General features: G+C 34.0%; 1 protein-coding gene across 3 annotated transcripts in view; it reads right to left on the bottom strand.

The window, feature by feature from the left end:
- Nucleotides 1–16369, bottom strand: part of LOC113560534 — a 68605-nt gene extending 52236 nt beyond the window's left edge. For 2 of the 3 annotated variants that reach the window (XM_026966464.1, XM_026966463.1), the window contains exon 1: nucleotides 15868–16369. The gene's annotated coding sequence lies outside the window, so the exon portion shown is untranslated. The remainder of the gene's footprint in view (nucleotides 1–15867) is intronic. The other variant, XM_026966465.1, reaches the window with a different exon arrangement.
- Nucleotides 16370–16958: the final 589 nt, after the last annotated feature.

Below are 16958 nucleotides of genomic sequence, written 5' to 3'. Positions count from 1 at the left end.
AATTATAATACTATCAAGTGTATAGTAAAAGTGTAAAATAAAATGTAAAACAATAATAATTATAATAATAAAAATATTGTCGACTATTTCCAGGTACTGTATAATATAACTATTAGTATGCAAATGTGACACATAGGTACGCCTACGAGTGTGGATTTTTTTCGCGCTTACTAATAGAAAAATTACCGGTTAAAAGGTTTAGTGTACAATTTAGTTATTAGTTCGACGATTTCCGAAAAACCGGCCGAATATTGTTATCGTAGTGCACGGCGATCGTAAACAACAATAATAATATTATTAATATATGCGGCGCGTAATATATCAAATCGACAAGTGCCTACCCATATAATATACTATTATAGCAATGTCTTAACACATAATATAATATATATAGGCATATTATTATAGCGTCTTCACGTGCGACAATGATGTAACGCGTTCGGCCATTAAAAAAAAAAAAAAAAATTCTAAATAGGTACCATATTATATATACACATATTCATATATTGTAATATATAGGTAGATAATACCTACGTATTTTAATAACCTCGATTTCGTTCATGACCGCGTATGTCTTATTGTGTTAATACGACGAACGTGACTCAAAAATATTAATGATATTACGATGCAAAGTCGATTTTTTTGTAGGTATGTATAATATCATTATCATTTGCGTGTCGCCGTGACGAATGTAAATAGGCATGGCTAGTGCATAATATTAAAGGGTCTAAAGATTTGTAGAATACGCAATTGCATAATATATGGCACATGGACTTATTCCCGTTCGCATAGTCAAATGGACTTTTGTTAACAATCTTAACGAACTATATTATACACAGGTTAGAATCCATTAAGAACACTTACTTCATTTCGCAGTTTCGACAACGATTGCGTATCTACGAGTAAAACAAATTGTATAAAACCGTATCATTTATTGAAAATTAAAAATAATATCACTCGTTTAAATCGAAATCAAGATTATTTATATTTATACGTTGTAAACGCTAAATTCTAATGTACCATTTAAATATTATCGATCACACGCCATCGTGGTAATAACATTAATTTTAACATACCTATTATAATATGGGCTAGGTTAGGTAAAATCTGATAACCCGTAACTACTAATTGCGCTACTATACCACAGGGTATCATCGACGATCGCGAATTAAAAATATAAAATTATGGAAATTAGTGGTAGATATAGGACATATTATGGGTACGTAAGCAAATTACTTCTTTAAATAACATAGTTTTACTACAGTTGAATATAATAAATAAATTTAAATAACACTTATATTGATAATATTGAAAAACTACTTCATACTGATTAAAATCGTATAACTTTTTTTTTTTTTTTTTACTGTATATAAGCATAATTTAATAAAACATTGTATTATAGATAAATAAAATTAACTGCCATACATACTGTACTAAATCCTTGCTTTAAGTTATTACAATTAACAATACAATAAAATAAATTCGATGTAATATTTATTGTTCAAATGTAGACAAGATGGGTCGACGACTGATATAAGTTGCTATCTACACACATGATATTATTATTGTAAATAATTATAAATGCCCAGAAAATATAACTAAAAACGCCGTACACGCTTCGTTGTTTTTTTTATTTTTACTTGTCGCTATGTTGCCGCATATGTCATTTTCTGTAGTGTGCGATTACTGTTTTTGTTTAGGTAAATACGTAACTGCTGACCATAATAATTATACCAACAGTCGAATTCGCACCGTTGCAAGAATAGATAATCGTGTTACTGTATCGATGGAAACGGAAGGTAACCTAAAAGCTGACCAGGCCATAGCGGATTGTGTTATTGTGTACCCATAAGTCTATTATATACATAAAATAATAATATACTACACACGCGAAAATACACAGTTACACTGGTCGTAAACATTCCGACGATGAATGACATCCGCGTGGAATGAGTAAATAACGTTCGAAAGTGATTTTCAAGGTGCCTCTACGCGTCGCGCGTCGTCATCGTCCGCCGATTTCGTAACATTTCGTTTTCATCGAAACATTTCGGGGGCGTCAAAACTTTCAAAATACGGACGGCGAAGAATCGCATCAAATCCCCCGCGATTATTACGTCCGGTTGTCAAAATAATCGCAACTATATTTTTTCCGTAGCTCAAGTGTACATAATATTATATTATATACCAAGCATATCCAAGGTCCAATAAATCTTTCTTGCAGATGTTTTTGAATTAATCATTAATATTTCTGACCATGGCGTGCGTATTGTAATATTGTCTTAACTCTTTAGATCAAATTTATAAAATTATCAAAGTATAGACTTAACCGGTATTCTGAAAAATAAATTCTTAAATTTCCGATTTACCAACAATTATTTGCTATACATGTTATATGATCATACTATATAAAATATAAATGAAGTAACACAATGTTATATTTGCTTGACAGTTTGGTACTTTGGCAGTGTACTTCATATAATATTATTAGGTATACTCGCAATAAGCTGTAGAGTAGGTAACTCGTAAATCCAGCAAACACGCGTCAGTGACATCACGAAGTTTACCGTGTGTGTTCGTGGTTTCATCGCAATCGGTCGTATTATTTCGTGACCCGTACGTGTGACCAACGACGACGACAAACAACTGTGGTCCGTTTACGTCGTAGCCCGTAGGTCGTTAGAGGCAACTCGGCTAGTGATGAAATCGGTAGATTACAATATAAAACACCTATATAATATATATATATATATATACGTCCGCCATCGTCTTTCTTAATATAATATTTACTATGCACACGAGACAATGCGTTTCCGTCGATAATATATTTTACGAACGGGCGTGTTGCGGCGGCGAGCTCTCCGGCAAGGTCGTCTGTTATATTTTATTTTCGCGTGTTTTATGATCATAATAATAATGATAATAACAACAAAAACACTAACGGTAGGTAAGTAGGTAGGACAATAGTAGCAGGTGCAATAATATCAAAAAACTAGAGATTTCGCTGGTTTGTAGTCACTCCGAATCGATCTTTACTGTTTGACGCGTTATTATGTAGTGCAAGTTTCACGATTTTTCACTGTATGTGTGTGCGTGATGAAGAGAGAGAGTGTAGATGTAGGTGTCATCTGATTTGGTCCAACGTACTTCAGGGCATCGCGCCCGCGACGGACCAGACGATTAATCCGGCTGTTTGTTATTATTTTTTATTTCTCGTCCTAAATCTATTCATAAAGTCGTCCTTCGTCCACCGTGTGTAGAACGGATTATACCCTTTATATAAATTATTATAGATGCGAATCGGATCTACATCGATTCACACGACTACGACGTCCGACCTACGTTATTATTATTATAGTACAAAAATAGGGTAATCATAATTGACTATATATAGTGTCTGTGCTCGATACAACCGTGTTATTGACTGGGATGTGTTAAATCTGTTTTACGGTTTATGGTTTATTCCTCTTAAAAGCGAATGTACACATCAAACAGAGCTATTATCGCATAGGTACATTATAGTCAAATCTGTCAAACTGACCGGAAGTTCCGTTAAAAATGTGTTTTAGAATTTTTAGACAAGTTCTATGATATTGAATCGTCGTAGTCCAGAGAGCAATATTTAATTTACATCATTATTCTTCGTGTGAGCTACAAACGGGAACTCGTTATTGTGGTAGGATTTATCAATTTATAGTGTATACGAATCTCCTATTATATTATATAGTGTAATAGTACTATGTTAAGGTTTCGAACAAGTAGCTGGATCGCGTATCTATTTTGTTGTGCAAAACGCATACACATATTATGAAAATTAATTTCGTCGTTGAAACGGTCCACTGACTGTTGGCATCGTGATACGTGATAACGGAAATACCTACAGGGCTAACAGCGTCCATCTACGTATACTTATTATAGTGTTATATTATAACACCGCGATAACTAATCAGCAGTCGCGTTTCTTCTACCGCGTGTTCGCTTAGTCGACAACGAGAAGTTCGTGCTGTCTCGTCCGAGCAGATTCGCATTGAACGGTTTGATACTTAGATGATAATATTATAAATAAAACAGTGCCCAATCAAAGTTCGCTACAATATCACGCGCACATCTTATATTATGCATAGCAAACATCTCATCGTATACCCTTCAATTACGTGCGCAAACACCCTATTTCGTAATGCATTCGAGAAATAATGTATGATATTATACTGTACACGGGTAGGTACCGTTGAAGCGTTTTACTCCGCAATCAACGTACGCATATCTCTATGGACGCCGCTTGTATACAGTTCCGCGACTGCATATAATATTCAATTTACGAGGCAGTTGATGCCCGTAGGCGGTCGCTCGTCGACAAGTGGTTTGAAGAAAAAGAATATTTTTCTTCAAACCGATGACGTTTGATTGTGGTTTTTTTTTATTTTTCTGCGGAGCGTATTCAGTTACTGAGGTATACCGTACTTCGATCGTAAACGCATATAATAATAATAATAATAATAATAATAATATGTTGTGTGTTTTTGATCATAAACGCTATTTGTGTGTGTATTCATAATCAATAGTTGTACAATATACTTCATACTAGGTATAACAAACACATACGTATAAACATACAACCCTGCACTTGGAAAAGACGTTAGCGTAAAACGCTTGGGTATTAAGTAAATTATAAAATGCTCTAAAATAATCTGTACGATCAGATTAATATGTAAAGCTTAATATTTACAACGTTCTTTTATAATCGACCTACGTTTTATCGAAATATATTTAACAAAAGTATTGTACTCGCGTTTAAACTAAGCCGTTCGTGTAACGAGATAAATTATACGCTATATAATAATATAAGTATATAGGCGCTACTAGAATACTATAGACACGTGTATTTCTAAATATAAAATTGTTTAAGATAATTTTTTGATTATGCATAGTACTAATCTGCGGAGTGGTTATCAAAATATTTTCATTCCTTCATCTCTTCTCTTGTTTTGTGTTGAAGTATTTTATTTATTTTATATGATACTTATTACGACCTCTAGCATGTGCTGACGTGTCAATGTATTAGCGAGATAAAAAGTGAAAGAATATGTAGAATATGTGAGAAAAAAGAAAAATAGCATTGTACATATTACGATTTTGAAATCACCTACTATTATTGACGTGATCAATGGCTTAGGTGTTTATTATAATATATTATGCACTCTGCTCAGCTACTCGCTTGCGCATAAATGTATTGTATACAGTTGCAAAATCTAGCAGTCTGGTTGACATTAAAATCAAACAATAAATTAAGAGTTTTCGCAGTCGTACGATGGTCGAAAATTATACGGTGATCAGGTGACAACACGACTGACACTACGATGCAATTTTTCTGCAACAGTCAGGAGGAGAAAGAAGTAGGTACTCTGCGTAGGCGAAGGCTTGTCGTCTGCATAACGATGGTTCAATGGTTGTGCCATTAATCACATATTTTTTGTTTTTGCTTTACACGAAAAACGTCTTAAGACATCGGACCACTATAATAATATAGTAACGCCGAGATATTTGGCACTGAACATTTTATAAAATCCAATGGTGGCAATAATTCTTGTTCGTACGTGTGTAGCAATATTATATAATTCTCCATGCGAAAATTTAACGCCGTCCTGATATTATTCTTCAATAACCATCAAATTAAATTTCTAGGTTTAATATTATTATGTCATACATGATGTGATAAAACAATTTTAAAGTGATCGAATGTCGTCGAATGTACAAGGGAATGGTAGAATGTCAAAAACAACAAATCGAGGCATACTTTTATTTCGTATATTGAGCACTGCAGTCATAAAGTAAATGTTAATAATAATAACATGTATATTGTACAAGTCTAACTTTGATCTAAATCAAATTAATATATATCTATTTATGATATATGATAAGTCATTACTCATATTTTACTCATTACAATGTGTTGTGTGTACGGTGTTATGTCGCTCTAAAATAATTGGAGAATGTATATTATATACAAACATACTATAGACTGCCATAATAATGCATTCGACAGTATGCTGACATTGAGTGCAAACAATACGGGCGGGCGGACAAAAATTTGTTGAGGGTACGAAATTAATTTTCAAAAACCTATTTAGTTTTCAAGGACGCGTAAAATACACGTGTGCGTATATTATTATTATATTATATTATATTTCGATATAAAATATTATAAAAGAAAAGCCCGCGGTACCATAGATTTCCAAGCGCGTCTCAATGGCGCAAAAACATAGATACCAATAAAATGCTACCAAAATATTATTATTGCCCAAACAATACGCGATATTACAATGTTGTGTGTATACCTGTACACCTCGACCGACAAGAAATCAGTTTCGAAATTCACGGAGAGTCGTTCGTTCTCGCCGGGGGCTTGAACCAATATCTCCTCTCTGGAACCCTGGTTTAATTATTTTGAGAGCTGAAACCGAGTACGAAAACTTACACACGATTTCAATCTAAATAACGAACAAGACGTAGGTACCTCTACATATTATATAATGTATATATTTAAGTATATAAATGCATTCAATCGTATATAATAATATTTATAAAATAGAAATATTTAAATCAGAAATGTATTTAGTTTTTTATTTAGTCTCGAGTTGTGAATATAGTCGGCCATAGCGGTAGAAAACCTTTTTTCTTAATTCGATGAACCGAAAACTGGATAATCACATCAATTTTTCATTCCGTTATTTCGTCATATTATACGCTCATACGCTCGACTTTGACAAAGTACTCAAGTACAGCGTACGATTATATAGTCGACGACGTTCGTCTCGCAGACAAGCTCCGAAAACGTTTTTATTTCTACTCGCGTTATACTCCTATCTTACCTAAGGCGGAATACACAACATTAACACCGAGCGCGATCCGCATGCGTTATGTATACACGTATTAAATTAATAATATCACGTCTCGGCCTATATACTCACACACACACACACACACACACACACACACACACGCCCGCGCGGAGAGTTCGTGGCGGGCGATAGTTCGACGTATCACCCGCGGCGTTTGATTTGCCCCCTCCGCGACCCACCCGACGCACGTGCGTTCGGTTTATGATACGAAACAGACGTCCGACGAGTATATCACACACACACACACACACACACATAATACACTATACATATATATATACGGGTATGATACGACGCTGTGATAATATAAACGTTCATCTGTCAGCGACCGTGCGCGCACCCGTTCGGGTCGTTCGGATGAAACACGAAATTTGGCCAGCAGCCGAAGGAAGTCCGCGTGAATGTGATGTGATAAAAATATAAATAAAAAAACACGTATGATACACGACAAATAATGTGACGCGCCACTGCACGAGACGCACCCCGAAGCGTGAGATCTACGCGGGTTTTCGTCCGTCAGCGGCAGACTTTCGACCGTCGATCGCGACGATATAATATTATTGTAATATTTCGAACACGACGACAACCCAATGATAATACGATGGAAGGCGCATACGAAAAAATGTTATTTTACATTCGTACTTACTAATATCCGTCATAATATATAACATATTATATTAGAATTACTATAAACCGATATCGATTAATGACTACAATATTATTTTGGCGGCAATCCGACATGATAATAACATTATTACATCGTTATAATACATAATATGCATATTATTATATGTTTTGCGGGGACGACGGACTCGGTCGTGTCGTAGGGCGTATCGGTCTTATTATTATTATTATTATTATTAGTATTACGAATTACGATTATAATTATGTTATTATCATATGGGTATAACATGCGCGCGAAATCACCACAATGACGGGCCATATACTGTATACACATTTAATATAAACGAGCGGCAGCAGCAGACACACTGACCTAGTTTTTAAGGTCTTGCCGAAGAGATATTGTCGCGTGCGCCCGCACAATATCGATACAGTTTTCGACACATATGTATGTTAATACAATATATTTATATATATAGGTAATATTGTACTATATTAAATAGCGAGACGCGTCTTGTGTTGATCGCCACCGCATTATGATAATACACAATATTTGCGTACACTATATTTAAGGCCAAATGACGCAACGGGAGGGGGAGATTGGGTCTTTTTTTATTGTTTACTTATTTGTATCTACTGTACTATGCCTATACACGAATAAAAAAATATCTAAAATCCATTGGAGCAGATATTATGGAAACAATATTTCTTGATGTAATATTTTGAATTTCCTAATTTACACTGAAAGCTTGTATTACCAATACTAATACAATAAAAATGCTAATAAATGCTCTAAAAGTAAAAAAAAAAGCGATGAAAAATACAGATAAAATTTTCGCCTTTGAAGTATCTGTTATATGAAATATATTATGTATATGGAAAGCATTGTCCCAGAACATTGTCTCCCTAACAAAAAAAAAATGCATTTTTAATTAAAGTTCGGACCATAGATAATCATAATATTCGTATTGATCATTGTTCTTATATATTACCATTTAAACGCGTCAAACGTTAAGTATTGTGCTTGGGATCTACATATTTACATAATAATATTATCCTCGTAAATTGGTTTGTCGTTAATTTATTATGATATTGTGTAATATGTTACTGTGCAGTCGTCTACCGTTATAATAATAAAATGTGCCCTTTTCGCATATCCTATTGTTCTCCGGTGAATTGTCCCCGAGTAAAATTATATAGCTGCAATTTGATTAAAGTATAAACTTTTATAGTGATATTACAATTCAAATAATGACTAATGAGAATCGTATATTAACTATATAAATAAATATTCAAATTAAATGACTTTTTCATTAATGATATTATTTAATAATACATTAAAAAAAATGACAAAAGTATAAAATCGTGATATTCAAAATATTTTACTTTATTTGAAAATATATCAAAACTTTCTCTTATTTGATTTTTCTCTTTCAATTCAAACTATCAGTGATAATAATAATTATACTAAACCAACTTTTGGGAAAGTTACAAGATATTGTGTTTGCCTCCGTATACTGTAATTGCATCTCAACAATTCACAACGGCACCTAAAACTTTAATTATTTTGTAACCGACTGACATATTACTCAACTTATTTAATAATATTATATTTATTATTTACATATGCTTTTATTTAAATTGGTTATTGAAATCCATTATAAAAAATCTAAAAATGAGGAGAAAAAATTATTTTAGTTTATATTAGACATAAACAGTGGTGGCGCGAGAAAAATGTAATAAAGTAGACAAAACTAAGGTAGGAATGTTTAAAAAAATATAGCGTACAATTAAAATAAATAAATAAAGTAAAACATCTATATTTAAATATAATTTAACTCAATTCGTCAATTTTGTTTCGTCGCGAGTACATCTATAACACTGTTATAATAAATGTTGGATCTTTAGATAATTCACCCAATAATTTTTTTTATAGTTAAAATAGACAAAAATGTAACATTATCATTTGTCATTGAATTTTTTGAAAAAAAAATTGATATATTTTATTCTATTGAAGTACTCATCGACCATACACTAACCGTTTACAAAATTATTAAACATTTTACCCATTAACCGTGAACCATGGTCAGAATGCTACTAAGATAATAAAATATTACACCAAAACATGCCTTTTCGTTTTGGTCATACACCACGATGTTCACACTGTTATACAACCGACATAAATAATGAGACATATTTCAATATGCCTCAACCAATTCGTTGACAGTATTGGAACGGCAATTACGTGATTACGATATACCTATATACAATATAAATTTTACAGACATAAGTCGAATCGGGCAAAACGCGAACTGAATATCGTATATTTTAACAATCATATTCAAACTTAATTTAGTTTTATACATCTGTACTGCTGCTATATGATATAATTCCGTTAAAAACATGAATACCGATTTCGATATTCCTTTATCATAATATTATGAGATTTAATTTATACTTTAACATATCATTATGACCGACTGCCCGAAGCCCGTCCTAGAGCATCTATAGGAATGCACATCACTGACGAGTGATGGTTGCAAAACAGATTACTAGCTTAAACGTTGTGGAATACGAAATTTCAAACATCAAAAATACGCGAATCGTGCACGCAGAATCGCTAATAACGTTATAATTCAGGTTTCCTGGCAGTAATTCGGGTATAGACAACATAGTATTATAGTTATTTGAGCGGTAAAATAAACGTCTCGGCTGAGTGCTTGGTTTGAAGATGACGGTAATAATAATCAAATTCAACAGTGAAATAACATTGCAATATATACAATAATAATAATAGTAGGTAATAATATTAATAATAATAATAATATACATGTATAAAAGTCTATTACGAGAATCGTAAAAAAAAAAGTAATAACAATAAAAATAAATAACAAATACAAGAAACGGAGCAAATTTGCATTCATACGTTGAACTTACTCGCAGAGGTCATTAACGGCGATGACGTGCCGCAAACGCACATACACACATAATATACACACACGCTACACATACAAACCACACACTCGCAGTGTTATAGACATGACTCACGGTCCACTGAAACAGCTCAAAGAAGATCGCGTTGTCCGCAATGGTTCTCAGAATAGAACGCAATCAATTTAATGTCATGGGTGTCCAGAAGACGTTTTTTTTCTAGCCCTTAGAGCGCAGGGCAAAAACAAAATTTAATACTAAATGTTTCCTCATAGCAGATGGACTATTTAGTCGACAATCAAGTCAAACTATTTATTAAAGGATATTATTTCAGACGAAATGTGAATACGGTGTTAAAAAACTTGATTTAAAAAAAGAAAGAAAAACGTTTGAACACAATTGGCGTCTTTTAATTGCAACTGAACGGTCGTGAATTAAAAAACGTGTATTTTAAATATATATATACCATTAAAAAATTTCCGGTAAACAGTTGTATAACCAAAAGTGATCAGATGGCGTGGTCGTACCCGGGCCCGGACATTAAAGAGGATTGAAGTATACAGTGTTCTTCTTTTAATAATGCAGGTACCAACATTTATATTTTTTTAATAATTCAAAACATGTTTTGTGCACACTTGCATTTAATTTTACATTTTTGAATATTATGTTGTCTTTGTTGTTTACAAGCGTAAGTAATAATATGTTATCAATGCAATAATGTCCATATGTATATAGCGAGGGACATGACTTATAATTTCTGAAAGTTCTCAACATTTTAACCAAAAAGCCATAATGTGTATTTTACGAATAATATTAAAAGGTTCGCATATTTATTTTGAAATGATGAGTTAAAGGGTGGTTTCATTAATTTCAGTATGTACCTACTAATGTATTATATTCGTCGATCTTCATAAAAATATAATAATAATTAAATATAAAATAATTTCAACAGCTAAGGTTAAGATAATTTGAAAATTTGTCTTGATCGGTCGGAGTAGAGGCTATTGAAAATTTTGCTCCCGGGTACAAATTTTGAAGTTACGCCGCCAGCAGTATATCATATGGTTTTATTATTGTACGTGGTATTATTATATTGTTGTTGTGTGACTGTGCTCACTCGGGAAATACTTTATACGTTGAGACACTATTACTATATACGCAACGCCGAAATAATAATATAATATAGCAATGGTATAGGTACGCAATGGCGATCACAACCGCATATACCAATATACGCATTCCGAATGGCTCGTGCAAGTCCTGAGGCCGTGGTCCGTTCGAGATGACAATCTCACACGCGTATTATGCGCTTACGCCAGCTGCAGCCACAGTGCGCGGGGTGACGCGTGGGCGGAAAATACTGTAGCCGTTTGGCGGATGTCGCCGGACTAGTGTGCGGGCGAAACGTCTGCAGTGGGGAAAGCGTCGCGAAGTATTCTTGCCCGTTACTGTATGAAATAAGTACGAAGATGACGATAATAATAATTATAATAATAATAATAATAACCGTTGTTTCCGTCGCCGTCATCGTATATCGTATTACCTGCACGCGTTTGTACTTATAGCCTAGCCGGACACAATAATACGTGTATAATGTATTTATATATTGCTGCACGCACGCGTTTGGCCCGGGCGATGATGGTGAAATCCTGAAGAAACGTTTTCGTGATGCTTTCCTACTTCCCGGTTCCCCGAATCGCAAATTGTGCATTTCTTCAATATATATGTATATATATGTAAATGGTCCGTTTTTTATGTATGAACTCGCGATTTCACGCGGGCGACGGTTATAATAGTATAATACATATAATAATAATTTAATAATCTCTTCTCAATGCCGTCGACTACTCACACCTGAAGCGCAAAATTCGTAGTTAAGTTACATACATTACAACGCCCTCTGCAAACCTCGTCAGCCCGGAGGCTCGAGATAATCAAAACAAAAGCTCGTCTACAGCTCATCAGCTCATTGCAATACATATTCATACTATATTTTTACTTCCATTATTACAGTTATGATTTATTAAAAATAACGCATTTAAAAATAAATTTGCACCAGCGTGAAATATTAGATCCAGTAGTCTTAGATTCTGGTATGTCCTTGGAAAATAATAATATCGCGATTCCGCACACTTTTCTCGAGGCGAGACAATCGAGATAAAAATTGATAGAAAATAAAGTCGCGTGTTTATTAGACGGTTCAGGGTTATAGGAGGGAATGTCCTTCGCAAAATTCGTCATCTATATTTTTGCGACGTCTTGCAAGCTGAGTTCACAAAACGACACGTAATAATATTTTTAACGCTTTCTCGTTAATAGTAAACAAATTAAAAAACTAAACCGTAACAATCGTATACACAAAAAAAAAACACCGAATAGTGTAGGTACGACTCGAAGAGTCTGTAATAGCGCGGGGATCGAGTTATGTAAAATTACTCAGTTCATTGTGCTATTATATAGAAGAACAAATTTTATTGTCCAACTGACTGTGTTAAAAACGTGGGTACCTGCTACTCAACACAATTGAACAATTTTTTTTATTTATACTCGACAAAATACATTGTTAACTTTAAATAAGCGTACAATTAACAATAATGATTTTCAAATGGGTTTTAAACAGACCGTAGTTAAACATCTCAAACAAATTATTCGAATCAATATCGGGGAAAAAATACACTATAACAATATATAATATATAAATATAATTCATCAATGTTATTAATACTCGGTATGATATTTAGAGGTTGACGGTATCCTGTCATGTAATCCAGTTTTTGAGACGTTATTTTTTATATTTGTGACCAGTGCAGTATTATGTTAAGATCATATGCGCGTGCCACTGTATAATATAATATTGTATGTTATACAAATTATAATACGTGACATAGCTGGTTGAAATCATAAATAATCTTTTCAGTCACAGTCATCACTCCATCTTGCAGTACCCACTACTGGGCTTTTCCATGTGCGTGTGTAAAATATTACGTGCCGGTTTTTTTCTAGTTACGCAGCTTTTGTCGACGCTTTGTCCGTCCCGCGCGTTTGGCGTCAAGAACAAAAACCAAACGGATCCGTGGTACACACAACAGACGGAAGAGCAAAAGTTGCCGAAAAATAATAATCATAAGCATAAGAAAAAAACGATGACAGAGGAAGATTAAAAATAAAGTGTGTGTTACGCAAGTTTTTGTATGAACATCAACCTACACCCGTACCGGGATACTCATGTGAGCGATGGAAATACCACTTCCGAAATGTGTGTGGCGTGGGTACAGTACCACATCGACAATGGATGCTGTACAAAATTATCGAAACAATAATAACATACTAAACAATTAGAAGAAAGACTGTTTTTTTTTCAGTATGTTTAACCATATGGCCGTGTTGATATAGGTTTTCCGTAGTTGATATTACTAGGTCGATGACACCAACTCACAAATGACTATAAAATATAATAATTATAACAAATTTAAATCGTAAACGGCTTTAAACGTTTCACATATCTTTAATATTATTTTATCCAATCTAAATTAACTTCCGAAATATGTCTGAGTAACATTAATTATAATAATAATATCGTATTTTACTATGAAATTTATCATCAGGGCCATATAACATATTATTATACCATAGTATTATGTTGTTTGTGTTGTTTCAAAACCCACGTGCTGTTTTTTAAAATCCACTAAAAATACCTCGATAATTTTTTTCATGTTTAGTATTTATGCTGTTTTAAATACTATATCTGAAGACCGAATAACAGATAATGTGCTTTGTGAATTGGTATTATGATGAGTAGATCAAAAGGTGAACTCACCATTTTATTTTTTATGCTTATATGATTTAGAACAAGTGATATCTATAAGATGTTTATAAATCCGAAAATATTCTATAAATATTAAACGGTTGATAGGCCACACACGATTTAATGTAAAGATGTTTTTAAAAGTGATAGTAAAATTCTTTGTTTTGAAATTTTTGAAGGGTCAGGTATTAAAATATATTTTTATGATCAGCGTTTACTATATAGTATTTACTGCCTGTCCTTAAGACATAGATGGAATTAAGTAAGAATATTTCAACGACAATTGGCTGTTATTTAACGATTTTATGACTTATTTAGATGAATGCATTTGTATATATATATATATATGGTAAATTATAATTAAATTTATATTTAAATCAAATAATAAATAAGCTATGAATTTATTTATTATAATACTAGATGGTAGGTACAATTAGTAGGTATAATCTATGTTGATAGATAGAAGTTCTAAATGCAAATTTACAATAATATTAATGTTATCTAACACTGTGGTATAGTCACCCAAAACAATAATTAATGATTAATACAATTTCAATGTTAATACATTAAGCACTCATTTTTATATCAAAACTCAAGGAGAACAGAAATAAGTTTAGAATACGTATGAAAAAATTCAAAAATTTAACATATCTTATTATTCTAACATAATCTTATTGTAATTGAATTGAAGTTTATTAGTAGTTTTATGGAGACTTAAATTTAATTCAAGATAATAAACATTTGAATTATCAAAGTTTGAAATAGTAAGAATTTATTTTATATAGACTTTAAAATAATAATTTACCAAAAAAATCAAAACTGGTATCTAAACTTAAAATGTGTAGAAATTATTATTATAATCTAAGTCGAGGTCAGGGTTTTTATGTTTTACATACACATCAAATGTGATTAACTGAGTTTTTTTTTAGAAATAACCGAGACCAAAGTAAAAATCATAGTATATATATTTCTTAGAATACATTACAAGTAAATATATCTATTTCGTGATTAGTTTAAGTCTTTTTTCAATGTAAATCGATGCATTCAAGTAAAGAAGAATGTTAAGACTGTCGGTTTTTTTTTTAAAGTATACTCGTCATTGTTTGTAGCGATAGCGTAACCGATAAATTGAATATAAACTACTTCCAAATTTGGATCGTCGCGTCGGACTAACGCGAATGTCTGGTGCAGTCAACCAGCGGACTGCAGGTACGTTGACTGAAGGTATAGTAATAATGGTAATGATTTAATATATATATATATAATATAATAAAAGCTATTAACGACGCTTTTATTGGCACGTGTATGATGCGTCTACTACGTATCACATATAATAATATTCGTAAAGTCATGACAATGTTATAACATTACACGGGGCAATTACGAAAGTGGATCGCAGAATTCACGATAATATCCGTGCAGTGAAAATAACGAATTACTATTAGGTTGTATTCAACCGTTATAAAAAAAAAAACGACATAGATAGATGATGGCCAAACGCAAAACGATGTGTGCGTATAACGCGGTATAATGGTTATAATAATAATATAGGTGTTATACCAATTATACGCATGTATAATATAAAAATATAATAATGTGTGTTTAACATACCCAATCCCGTTTAAGCTCGTCGTCGCAGATTCGGCTGAATAATATTAGCAATATTAATATACCGTTTGGTGGTCGGCAGACGTATATTATTCGACCGGATTGACGGATTTCGTGAACTGGCGTTAAAGAAAAAAAAAACCGTTTCTAAATCGCACTGAAACAAAATCGGTCGGAATTTTCGCGGCGGAAAAAACACGCGATGGCGGCGAAAGAAAAACCGAAAGCGTCGCGTCGATTCCTGTCGACGGTTATGAAAACCGATACGTATATAATATAAAATATATATATTTTTACTGCGAGAACGTATACGACCAAACCGTAATATCGTATAATATCAGTGTACTATCGAATGTCTATATAATATCGTTTGGACGTAATAATAATATTATCTCATAACGTATTGGTGCTCGTCGCATAGGCTCGAAGTCGTCGCACGTGTCGTAAAAAATTTCGCATCGTCCGCCACCGCCGACCCGGTCGAACGTGTTTCGCGTACTGCGGCCCGGGAACCGTCTCGCGTGCCGGCCCGGCGCGCGCGACACTCCGCGCCGGCGAGAGTTCACCGTCCCCACCGACGACGCGACCGCCGCCGACCACATAATATTATTATTATTATTATACCTTACCTATGACGACGACGACGACGACGACGACGATAATAATAATAGTAATAATATACGCGTACGTTCGTGTTGGCGCACTCGTTCGGTTCGATTCGCGTGCGTGCGCCGGTGCAGCACATGCAGCGGCATGTCATTATACAGAGCGACGCGGAAACCGGTGTGGAAACCATTTTCCCTCGCGTACTTTTTACACGCACTCGGCGCGCCGCCCGACGCCCACTTGGCACCGAACGCATATGCCGCACTGTCTGTGTGTGTGCGCGTGTGCGCGTGTGTACTACGCGCCGCGGGTCTCTCCTAAAATGGTCAACACCGTCACGCGAGCGGCGAGCGCGCGCGCCCGCTCTCACGCGTACGGCCCGCTGCCGCCGATGCCGCGGGTACCCGCGCTGTACCCGGGACACGGGTGTATTTACCGCGGGGCCGGATCGGTCGGTCCGCTCAAAACATGGGCTGGTTTTGTGTGTT

The sequence above is a fragment of the Rhopalosiphum maidis genome, chromosome 1 (assembly GCF_003676215.2).
Source record: "Rhopalosiphum maidis isolate BTI-1 chromosome 1, ASM367621v3, whole genome shotgun sequence".
Taxonomy (NCBI): Eukaryota; Metazoa; Arthropoda; class Insecta; order Hemiptera; family Aphididae; genus Rhopalosiphum; species Rhopalosiphum maidis.
Note: the sequence above shows the minus strand (reverse complement) of the source record. Positions and strands in the feature narration are given on the sequence as shown.